Below are 12,608 nucleotides of genomic sequence, written 5' to 3'. Positions count from 1 at the left end.
TTTTAACTGTTATCACAACACCTGAGTGTAAATCAGGATCAAGACAGTTATACATTAAGACCGAGACTGGCCAAGACATAGACAAGCCTGAGACCGGATCAAGATATTTGTCATCAGAAAAAAAAAAGTGTTGGTCATTTACTGTGTATTCAATATCAATAATTATAAATGATTGATAAAGAATAATAATTATATTTGCACTTTTTTATATTTATTTTCCTACAATTATATTAAGTATATTACAGTCTGTGTGAACTCAGTTTAACAAAACATAACAAACATGGTCCAAAATACAGAAATTATTTTAAAATACAATACATTTTTACTAAAGGGAACTTCACACAATTCTTATTTTTATTTTTATCTTCTACCCAGAAAAATAAACTGAGGTCATAATTAATATTGTGACATGTGGATCATTGATTTTTGGTCAGAATTCCTGTATTTTTAATATATTGCAATATTGCGATGTCAGTGAGACTGAAATCTGATGATATTTAAAAAGTATTTTAATGCAATTCTTTTTTGAAAAGCCAGTTGCATCAAGTAATGTTAGTTTACAGTCTACTGTTTTCAGCCATGTAAATATTGAATATCTGTATTATTCTTCAGCCCTGCTGTCCTGCCTCGTTTTGGTAAGCCTGGAGATCGTTGAGATGTTACAAAACTGGTGTTGAAAACTGTGGCCATGCTTTAGAATTCTCTGGGATGTTTCATAGTTATTTTATGTGAATATTTGAAGTGTTTTCTAAGTAAGTTATTCACACTAAAGTATGGAATTGTTGACTGACCGCTGCTGTGGAACCGATGACATGCCTGATAAAACATCTCATTAAAATCCCAGAATCACTCCAAACAATCCAACCACTCAGATTCTTTCCTCAACTCAACTCTTTCGGATTTCATATTCATCATTTTTCCAATATTTTCCATTATAACACAGTAAATTAGCCAGTGTTTATTCAGAACTCTACTTTTCAGACCTTAAATAATGCAAAGAAAACAAGTTTAAATTCATAAAGTTTGAGGAGATCCGAATTTAACATTTAGTGGAGTAACCCTGGTTTTTCATGCATCTTGGCATGTTCTCCTCCACCAGTCTTACACACTGCTTTTGGATAACTTTATGCCACACCTGGTGCAAAAATTCAAGCAGTTCAACTTGGTTTGATGGCTTGTGATCATCCATCTTCCTCTTGATTATATTCTAGAGGTTTTCAATTTGTAAAATTAAAGAAACTCATAATTTTGAGTGGTCTCATTTTTTTTCCAAAGCTGTATATTTACCATGTACTGAAGTAAATCCATGTATTTATATATTACCAGTCCAGACCTTATTCGCCATATTCGATTACATTAGTGTTACAGTTGGCAAAAATAATAAAATTGCATCAAAATCATAGTACATGCTAGAAGTCATAGGTAAATTGCCAATGAAGTGTTTCCTTAGAAGACGACATGGAATCACCAATGCTGGTATAAGTAGTAAGGTTATATATTGTGAGAGTGAGGTTGAGCACTGGCAACATGCTTATGGCAAGGCTGTGGAAAGTGTTACCACTACCGTCCCCTTCATTTTGTTGTGAACTAGAAACCTGGACTTCTACAGACTGGAACCTTATTGGCAATAAATCCAATGTTTAAGATCGGATCACATTCAAGTTTGAGTATAAAGGCTTGTGATGACACTACAATCCTGCCTTTTCTGTGGAGCTGCCAGGTCTCCAGATTTATCACCAATCCAGCATTTATGGGAGCAACTGGAACAACAGCTTTAGCTTCAACCTACAAGTGTAGAGCAGGATCTACAGGCCCAGATGCAGCAACATCTGTGGGTAAATGTGCTGCAGGATTCCATAAAGACCCTGTACTCCTCCGTACCCAACCATCTTAATCTCATCTTGTATACAGGATAGAAGCTCCAACCTCCTTTTAATTACAGTCCAGTTTTCCCCCAATAAACTTCACCTTTTACTCTAATATTGTAGTCACTTATCCGTAGACTACTTTCCAAGACTACGTTTTTAAATTGAACTTTCCAACATTTTGTGTGTTTGAGTGTAGTCAAGTACTGCTTCCTCATTTATTTGATTTATTTATTTATACACACGCTTCCGTTAAGCTTTTAAAACAATAACTCCTATCTTTATCACCCGGGAGAAAGTTATGGCACTACTCTGCTAAAGACAGGCTTGGTAAGATCGAATGAGGCGTTGGATAAACAGGAAACGGGCCTGCCCGAAGCTGCGGTTTCCTCCTTATATGACAGGCTTGTTGGAAGGCCTCCGTTGCAGACTAAATTCCTGACATAGTGGGCATTCCTGTTTTAGCGGAGGGCCGGGCCGGCCGTAGTTAAACTGCGATACGAGGCGGTGGGAGTCACGGGGAGATAACTCTGACTCTAACGGAGAGTTATGAGTTTGTTCTGCTTTTGTAGCGTTGTATAAAAGTCACGCACGTGACTCCAAATCCTATTTACTGGAGGGCAGTCCTTCATGTTGATGGCTCAGGCCGATAGGAGTTTTTTGCGCCGACAGGCCGTTTTATTCGGGAGTGTGAAATGGATTTGCGGTGTCTGTGGATGTCCCGCGAGGGCCGCTGATGTTGATGTGATAAATGCGGTGGGCGCACCAGTTGCTCACTCAGATCAATGGGGGAACGGGGCGGAAGTCCGACCCCCTCGCTCACTCAGGCAGGGTGCAATTACCCGCCAATCTTCCACACACAGCGCCGTGCCGCGCTCGCAGTAAACACGCCGCGCCGAGCGGATCGGCACTCAGCCCTGCGACTAAAAAAGAAGAGCAACTCCCAGCGGACGGTTACGGGTTCCCCTGACGCAATGTAAATTAGAACCACCAGCGCTTCATATAATCTGCACACATGCAGCACGGTGCCAACACTGGCCTATTTTATACTGTTTATAAACCTGCATTCCACACTAAACCACCAGAACCATCATTGTCTTGAAGGCTGGATGTAAATGTTTTGGTGTGACAGTGTTTCCTCTAGGATTTTTCTTTCAGCAGCAGTGGCAGGCCCACACTAATGCTTCATGTTTCTAGGCCTGTCATGATGACTTTGTTATTGACAACTTATATAACGTGTAGAACAACAACAATAAAACAACAATAAAAGAAATAAATAAATAAATAATAAGTCATAATTTTCTAAATAAAAGGGAAATGCCAATAAACGACAGTTTACTACCTCTGCACAAACTAGCTTAGCCACAATGCTAACAGCTGGCCTTGACAGGGTTGGATTGTCTTGGCTGGGATGCTTACAGTCAGCTTCAGCAAGGTTGGGGCCACAATGCTAACACACACAGCAGCCTAACAGGTTTAAAGCTGTGATGCTAAGAGGCACATTAGCCGAGGTTGATGGGGATGAAGCTGTGATGCTAACAGGTACATTAGCCGGGCTTGGGAGGGTTAGAGCTGTGATACTAAAAGGTACATTAGCTGGGCTTGGTAGGGTTAGAGCTGTGATGCTAACAGGTACATTAGCCGGGCTTGGGAGGGTTAGAGCTGTGATACTAAAAGGTACATTAGCTGGGCTTGGTAGGGTTAGAGCTGTGATGCTAACAGGTACATTAGCCGGGCTTGAAAGCTGTGATGATAACAGGTACATTAGCCGGGCTTGGTAGGGTTGGGGCTGTGATGCTAACAGGTGCATTAGCCGGGCTTGGTAGGTTTTGAGCTGTGGTATACTGTAGAGAGTGACTGGCCAGATAGTCCATACGCTTTTACTGGTATTTACCCCACTGAAAACCTCTGGACTGTAACCAAGAGATAGATAGATGGTCAAATACTGATTTCTAAATAAAAATATTACTTAATAAAATTATTATGAACTTGTATTTTTTGTATCATTTTTTTCACTATTTTCTGCAAATAAATACTCAAACAGCTATATTTGTATTTGGAATTTTTAATAATTGTTGTCAATATTGAATAGAATAACACAACAAAGGTCTCTTGATTTTTATAAAGCTGTTTATGGCAGTCTGGTTCTTTAAAACATTCCCTGGAAAACAGTGTCCCGGCCTCGACCATCAGGATCTCTTCAGGCTGCTTCTCTCCAGACCAGTAGAGCTGCTCTGATGTCTGGGGTCACTTGGGTTGCTCAGGACCTCCTGCTTCTAATGGCCCTCTAACCCCTTATCAAAGCCCATTAACCAGAGCTTTTGACCCACGGTGCTCAGAGCGCCCTCCCCCCGCAGCATGCCCCGCACTTTGCTCCTCCGCTCAGAGCCGGGAGCGCTGCGGCTATTTATAGCTCGTAAAAGGAGAAGGTAAAAGGCGAAGGTGATTTCAGGGGTATGTATTTTTCATCGGGAATCGGGAGGCCTACCTTTATGGCCCCTTCGTAAACACTCAGCACACATCAAACCTGAGTGTTTACCATTAGCATGCTCTAATGCTCCTGTATACACAACCTTCAGAGCTCGGGTTAGCAGCCCACCTGCCCGAGGTTTCCTGGGGTTAAAGAACTCAAAGGCATAACGTCAGAGAAGTTCTGTTTTTCCTGTTAATGTACTGTACATCCTTTCCTGCATTTCATACATAAAACACATTCCTTAAAAGACTTTTTTTAACACTGAGGATACCAAGTGATGTAAAGTGTTTCTGTTCTTTATTTGTCTTAAGGTGTGTAACAGTTCTCCACACATTCTCTACCGCTGAAAGATCAGGACTTTTCTTCCACATTAAAACATTTTCTAACATTTCTAACAGTTTTTAAACATTTCAGTCATTTTCTCACACATTTGTTACAAACTGGAGAAGCTCTGCTAATCTTTGCTCCTCAGAGACCCCACATTTTTTGGATACTGCATTGTACCAAATCGTGATTATAATTGGCTGTTTAAAATTATTAATTTTACACATCATTAATTATTTGTTTTACCTCATTGCTAGCACAACATTGACTCTGTCCCAGCTGTGTTTGGAATATGTAGCAGGAATACATGTATATTAATAAATGAAATGAAGTAAAAATATGCAGATAAAATATGAAATATCTTGCATTTACCGTCTATGAAGGAGCCATTACATTTCTTTGGTAGATTAAGCCTCTTTAGAAATGTGTTAATGACCTAATGTACTTGAATAGACTGATTACTTAAATGTAATTTGAGATTTTCTCCTCCCCCACCTCACCCTCTTCATTTCCCTCAAAAACCAGAGCAGGAAATGAGTTAGATAATGTGAGAATTTGTCTCCTTGCCTTTGTCCGAATGCGCTGCAAGGTTGAAAATGGTTTAACCTAAATTATCTTAATGGAATTGGTATTGAAATCAAATTGCTGTCATTTGTGCTTAAAATAGGGTGAGAGTACACGAGTAAAAGCTCTGAATTCGGGGGGAAACTGTGTATGAATCACAATTTTCCCTGATGCAGAAGCAGATTCTTTAAGTTTTATTTTTAGTTTCTTTATTATTATTATTCGGTCTGTTTTTTTTTTTTAAACCACTCCTCCTACAGTTTTTGAGATTTCCACATCCTTCTGGCTTTAACATCTCTCATTTGATCTGGAACAGCTTTTGGATATATGTTGTAGTATTTATACAATAACAGTTTGAGAACAAATATTGTGGCCAAAACCTTTTTTTTTTTTAATAGGAATCTATAGAAATGTGTCCATAAACTTTTCCCCAAAAATAAAAACGGCTCTAAAGGTCAGTTTTGCACTGAATTTGACAAAATTATAAAAAAAAGAAAAAAAAAAAACATAAAATCTTTCATCATCTTGCCAAATAACTAGCAACCGCCTAGCAAAACATTGCCATGCTGCCGCCACACTTGTATTTTTTGGTTTGTTAATTTTTAAATATTAAAATTAATTAAATATATATTATTAATTAAGTAAACGATTTAATAAAACATTAATATTATGGGATACAAGGAGTCACACTTTAGACTGGCAGAATATTACAGTTATAGTAACAGTTAATCTGCCTAGCCAAATAAAATGTTGCCACCAAAAAAAAAAGTTCACACACTCTAATATCTTCCTGAACCGCCTTTAGCTTTGATTGCAGCACACATTCACTGTGGCATTGTTTTGATAAGCTTCTGCAATCTCACAAGATTTATTTAATTCAATGCTGCATTAATTTTTCACCAAGATCTTGCAGCAGCATTGATGATGGTAGAGTCTGACCGCTGCACAAAGCAGCTCTTCTCCATCCAGCACATCCCAAAGATTCTCTGTGAGGTTAAGATCTGGACTCTGTGGTGAACTCTCTCAATCCATGTGTGAAAATGATGATCTCATGCTCCCTGAACCACTCTTTCACAATTCCAGCTCCATAAATCCTGACATTGGAAATGGAAAAAATCCATTGATGGAATAACCTGGTCTATACCTCATTCTTTCAGCACATACTGTTGCTGAACCTAAACCTGCAGACCAACTGCAGCATCAACCAACCCCACATCATTTACTTCGAGTTAAATCCAGGTGGAGACTTTTATTTATTTATTTTTTTGGCCAGACAGTGTATAATAATGATTGTATAAAAGAAGTTTGTGGATCAGAATCGGGTCCAGTGGTTTTTGTGCTTGGTTTTGAGTTTCAGTCTTGGCTCTGTGCCATGCAGAATTTATTGGAGCCTCTTTAATTTATTAGGCTGGTGATTGCAGCGGGGTGGAAAGTTGGCGTGGGTTCGGGCTGAGGATGGTGGAGCTGGATTTCACTGGCAGTAGAGTTTGACACAGATAGTCTAAAATGCCTCGTTTTATTTAATACGCTGCAGAAACAAGGTTCTAATGAAAAGGTGTCAGATATGAATGGAATGGGTATTGCAGAATCTGAGTATTTCACTTTCACAGGAAATGTTTATAAATTGTGTCTGGAGGAATTAATGTATGGCCTATGGGAGTGTAATAAAAGATTATATGGACAAAAGTATTGGGACACCTGCTCAAGGGTCTATACTGTTCAGAGAAGACTTTCCTAGATTTCCTGGAGTGGAGGGGGATTATTTTCAAAGTAATTTTGAAGCATATCTATTGGTCTATCCTTCAAAACATTTTATGAGAGTTTAAACAGGGGTAAGCTCTAATAAAAAAAAAAACAATAGACAACAAGATGTTATTAAAATTACAGTTAATGTTCTTTCTGGGGTACCACCTTATGATGCTTCTTGTACCACTAGTTACACACTATGCAGCTCTGGAAAAAATTAAGACCACTTTAGTTTCTGGATCAGTTTTTTCTGATTTTGCTATTTATAGATATATATTATAGTAAAATTAACATTGTTGTTTTATTCTATAAATTACGGGAACATTTTTCCCAAATCCTAAATAAAAATATTGTCATTTAGAGCATTTATTTGCAGAATATTGGAAATTTAAGCTTAAACAACAAAAAGATGCAGAGCTTTCAGGCCTCAAATAATGCAAAGAAAACAAGTTCATATTCATAAAGTTTTAAGAGTTCAGAAATCAATATTTGGTAGAATAGCCCTGGTTTATAATCAGTTTTTATGCATTTTGCATGTTCTCCTCCACCAGTCTTACACACTGCTTTTGGATAACTTTATGCTGCTTTACTCCTGGTGCAAAAATTCAAACAGTTCAGCTTGGTTTGATGGCTTGTGATCATTCATCTTTCTCTTGATTTTATTCCAGAGGTTTTTAATTTGGTAAAATCAAAGAAACTAATTTTTAAGTGGCCTCTTATTTTTTTGCAGAGCTGTATTTTGAAAACAAATAAACTAAAAAAAACTAAAATCCGTCAAAAAGAGAGAAACAGATTTTTTTTAACTGTAATAATATACAGTGTAATTGATTGTTCCTTTATGCAATTTTGTACAGGGCAGCTGTTGTTATCAAACAATGTAGTACAGTGGTTCTCACACTTATCACAATTATCTACTTTTCTTATGGGAGCTTATACAGGGGTAAGCCCTAATAAAAAAAATCTGCTGTTATTAAAATAGCAGTTAATTTTTTTGCTTCTTGTTCCACCAGTGACGCACATTATGGTTTGAGAACAACGGAACTAGTGAATTAAAATCTAACAATAACGGAGAAACAGGTTTTCCATCGGACTGTAATTATATACATAGTAATTGAGTGTTCCTTTATGTTTAACAAAGGAACTCTCAATGAAACAACACAAAAGAACACTCAATGAAACTGTATATCATCACTGTGCAATGAAAAACATGTATCTCCCTGTTTTGCTTTGGTGTAAAGTGCAGTATGGTGCGTTCCTGATTTACTCATTAGTTCCTGGACGGGCTTCCTTTGTTTTAACTCTGTAAGCAAATGAGCCTGGTCTGGATTTGTATGACCAGTAAAAAAGCACTTGTGATTGCGTGTCGGGGCGAGCGGCTTATCGGCGCTGATACACATCGCTCGACTCTCCCGCTCGCAGATGCCGCGGACGCCGGGCTGCAGATTTGGATATCGGGACGAGCACAAAGAGCTTCCTGTTGTCTCAGTGCCCTCAATCAGAGCTGAAATGAAAGCTGAAGAGAGAATGCAGATAAAAAAGTAAAGTTAAAAAAGAAAGGGGGGAGGGGGAGGGGCAGCAGCAGTAACAGTCATATGAAACGATGAGGATGGTACGCGGCGGCGCTGCTCCCACTCCCGTTCCCCTGTGGTCTCCGGCACGTCTCGGCAACGTGGGAAACTGACAGTGTCAATTTATCAGAGAACAAAAGAGTCCCTCTCTGGGTAGGGAACGCTTCTGAGGGCCCTTAGAGAGAAAACACCCCCCCCCCCCCACCAACATCCCACGGTTACCTGTGCATCCAAACAGGATGCCGGATACACTCTTCTCCTGAAATAGACCAGAGGAGCATCTCCCTCAGCGCTCGCCTCGCCGCGCTCCACTGTGTGGGTTTTTTATATTGTTGTTATCGCTGTGGTTATTAGTTTTATTATTAGTGTATTAAATCCCACAGTCCTCCACTCCTCCGTCTCTTCCACAGTTGGAGAACGAGCTGAACCAAATCTGGTGAAGTTTTACGCACTGCCAGAACTTCGGTGTGATTTGTGAACGCTGATAGAAGGAAAAAAGAAAATGCACTTGCACCACGCAGCTGAAAAAACAAAACAAAAAATAGCTGAGATAATTTTATTAATTACATATGGATTATGTCTTGTCGTTATATTATGTTGTCACTAAAGAAGATTGGTAATCAGCATCACGCCGAAATCACTGATCGATCCATCTCATAGCCCTTCAGTTTAGCAGATTTGGTGGAGTCCCACAGGGCTCTATTTTAGGTTCTATAAAGGCCAAATACAGCTCTGAAACAAAAATAAGAGACCACTTAAAAAGGATGAGTTTCTTTGATTTTACCAAATTGAAAACCTCTACAACATAATCAAGAGGAAGATGAATGATTACAAGCCATCAAACCAAACTGAACTGCTTGCCTTTTTTGAATCAGAACATTTTTCAAAATCAGTGTGCAAGACTGGTGGAGGAGAACACATGAAAGATGCATGAAAACTGTCATTAAAAAACATGGTTATTCCACCACATTTGTTATTTCAGCCATTTCACATTTTCTGCAAATAAGAGTTCTAAATGACAATATTTTTATTTAAAATTTGGGAGAAATGTTGTCTGTAGTTTAAAGAATAAAATAACAATGTTCATTTCACTCAAATATATACCTATAAATAGCAAAATCAGAGAAATTGATTTAGAAACTGAAGTGCTCTCTTTTCTTTTCAGAGCTGTTTCAGATCAGTTCAGGTTTATTCATGTATTCACTTCCACAGTCCTCCACTTTGTCTCTCACAGTATTTTCCCAAACAGTATCGCCAATCAGTGTAAGACGACTGTCAAATTCAAAATCACTAATTAGTCCATCAGTGATGAATCCATAAATGATTCATAAACTCTTGTATATCCATTGTGTTTACCAGATGGGTTCTACATCAGGGCCTATGTAAGTATTATCGCTTTAGTTTTTAGTTTTATTATTAGTGTATTAAGTCCCACAGTCCTCCACTGCATCTCTTTCTGAGTTAAAGTCCGTTTTGAATAAAATCTGGTGAAGTTTTACAGACTGCCAGAAGTTATTGGGTATGATTTGTGAGTGCTGATTGGAGGAAGTGAGAAAAGTGCAGTAGCGCAGCCGAATACATTAAGATCATTTCATAGTTAAGTAATTACATACGTTTTATGTCTGGTGGTAATATTAAGATGTCAACAGGCACTAAAATCTCTCTCTCTCTCTTCATTTTTCTCTCTTTTTTAGTGCTTAGCTAATTGGTAACTCATCACCTCATCGCTGTTCATCAGAGAAGCTTTGGGTAAGTCTCTCAGTGATTTTTCTTCCATCTCTTTTCGATATTGTATAGAGAACTATTATATGTAGCTGTCTAGTTTTGTGGGATTTTGTAGAAGAATGCCACAGGGTTCTATTTTAGGGCCTATGGGTTTATTGTAACATTACATGAGCACAGGTTTAAAGCAGCATTTATTTTAATACATAAATTACTATAGCAAGTAGGAGTTTTGTCTTCAGCTTAATAGACATGTATTCCATGCACTTTCTATTGGGTTTGGGGCAAATTATTGATGTCATTGACACTATTGATTGCAGCAATATCTCAGATTTCTTCACTCCTGTCAATGAGTTGGAAAGATGGCCACACCCACTGAAAACATGGGCTGTGTCCCAAACTGAGAGTATGAGTGAATGTATGAGTAAATATCCTAAATGATCAAAGACTCTTACTACAGCCTGTAAATCACTTTTTTCTTTACTTTTCATGGACGTACATAAAATTACAACCTGAAATAGAATATTTTACCCCAGTGATGACATTACTTACACTTAAAACACTTTGGTACAGTTTGTAGTATTTAATACAAATATTAATAATTCATTTCAAGCAAAGGGTTGCTATAACAATGTCCTAAATTGTGTACAGCATGTTTCACACACACACACACACACACAGAAAAAACAGTTGATTAGTAATTTATATAATAAATATATAATATATAATAATTTATTTATATAGAAATAGTAATTAAATTAGTAATTAATCAACTAATCAAATTATTAGTAAAAATATTTTCTATTCATTGATTAAATGAAATTAAATTTAAGGCAACATGCCAGAAACAATGAATATATATATATATATATATATATATATATATATATATATATATATATATATATATATATATACATTTAAGTAATTAATCTTTAGATTTTTTTTTGAGGAACTCAAATGCAAGATCCCTTCAGAATAATTAATTAACAATAAAAAATAGATTAGTCAGCTAATCTGAAAAAAAAAATACATAATAATAATAATAATAATAATAATAATAATAATACTAATAATAATAAAAAAAATAATAATAATAATGTATAGGATTAGGATGAGTCAGGGATCAGCAGTGTGTGAGTTGGGGGAGTTATATAAGATGACCTGAGTTGTGAAACCGGAGGGTCAGAGAGGCCAGAGATAGGACAGAGGGTTGCCTGTCCGATTTGAAGCCCCGCCCCCCTCACACACACACCCGCGTGCACACTTGATTTCACTTGATTAGCTCTGCCTATTAGGAAAATAGGACATGATGCCTTCAGTTATGTAACAGTTCCGAAGTCAGTATACCCCCCTTCCTCACCCCCCCGCCCTCGTGGCCCAGTACTCCTCCTTAACTCAGACGAGTCTCACTGTCCAGCACAGAGAACATTCCCAGCAAATTGAATATAAAAATATACAACCTCATCCAGGGCCTGGAACACACACACACACACACACACACACACACACACACACACACACACACACACAAACATGCTTGCTGGTTTGGCTGGGAAAGGTTGGGAAATATCTGTGACTGTAAGTGGAAATACTGTGAAGGAGAAAGTGTGGGATTGTAATTCAGTTCTAAAAAGTAAAAAGTTACCAAGAACGATAAATGAATATACATTTAGGTATGGGTGATATTTATGGAGCTACACATACAGAAGTAGTGTGTAACTCATGTGTAACACTGCAACATGTCAGACGTCTCGGCATGAAATTCCTAATGGAGTCCTATGAAAATCCATCCTGTGCAGCTCCAATATTCTTACACAGTTCCTGCAGATTGTCCGGTTGAGGTGAAGTGTTGAATGCGACATCGTACGAAATTACATCCCACACCATGACACCAGATCCTCTGGAAATGAGAGGTTGTATCCATCACTTGATGAAAGCACACAACATATGGATTACAATTTTTTTATGCTTTTTTCTGTATTGACTCGAATTTCCAAGTAGGAAATTTCAACTGTAAGTTGGATTTCTTATTCTGAAAGGGCTTCATACAATACTTTTTTTTAATAATAATTTTTTTGAAATACGTATACCACCCCTTTGTGCATCCCCATCACCAATGGCGCCTTTGATCCTAGGAGGGTGCGGACGAGCACATGCCTCCTCCTGCACATGTGAAGTCAGTCATCCCTTTTTTCAAGCTGCTGCCGATGCATCATTGCCTAAGTAGCCAGTGCGCTCGGAGAAAAGCACAGTGACTCGGTTCCGATACATCAGCTCACACCTTTAAGTGTAATGGGAAGAGAGCGCCATCTACCCATCCAGAGAGAGCAAGGCCAATTGTGC

The 12,608-nt window shown here is 38.0% G+C and overlaps 1 protein-coding gene across 3 annotated transcripts in view; it reads left to right on the top strand.

Annotated features, from left to right (window-relative positions):
- Positions 1 to 12,608, top strand: part of lpp (LIM domain containing preferred translocation partner in lipoma) — a 351,252-nt gene that overhangs the window by 42,257 nt on the left and 296,387 nt on the right. For all 3 annotated transcript variants that reach the window (XM_022675482.2, XM_022675484.2, XM_022675483.2), the window contains one exon: positions 10,235 to 10,289. The gene's annotated coding sequence lies outside the window, so the exon portion shown is untranslated. The remainder of the gene's footprint in view (positions 1 to 10,234; positions 10,290 to 12,608) is intronic.

The sequence above is a fragment of the Astyanax mexicanus genome, chromosome 5 (assembly GCF_023375975.1).
Source record: "Astyanax mexicanus isolate ESR-SI-001 chromosome 5, AstMex3_surface, whole genome shotgun sequence".
NCBI classification, from domain to species: Eukaryota; Metazoa; Chordata; class Actinopteri; order Characiformes; family Acestrorhamphidae; genus Astyanax; species Astyanax mexicanus.
The sequence above is the reverse complement of the archived record's forward strand: the minus strand, read 5'-3'. Positions and strand labels throughout refer to the sequence as shown.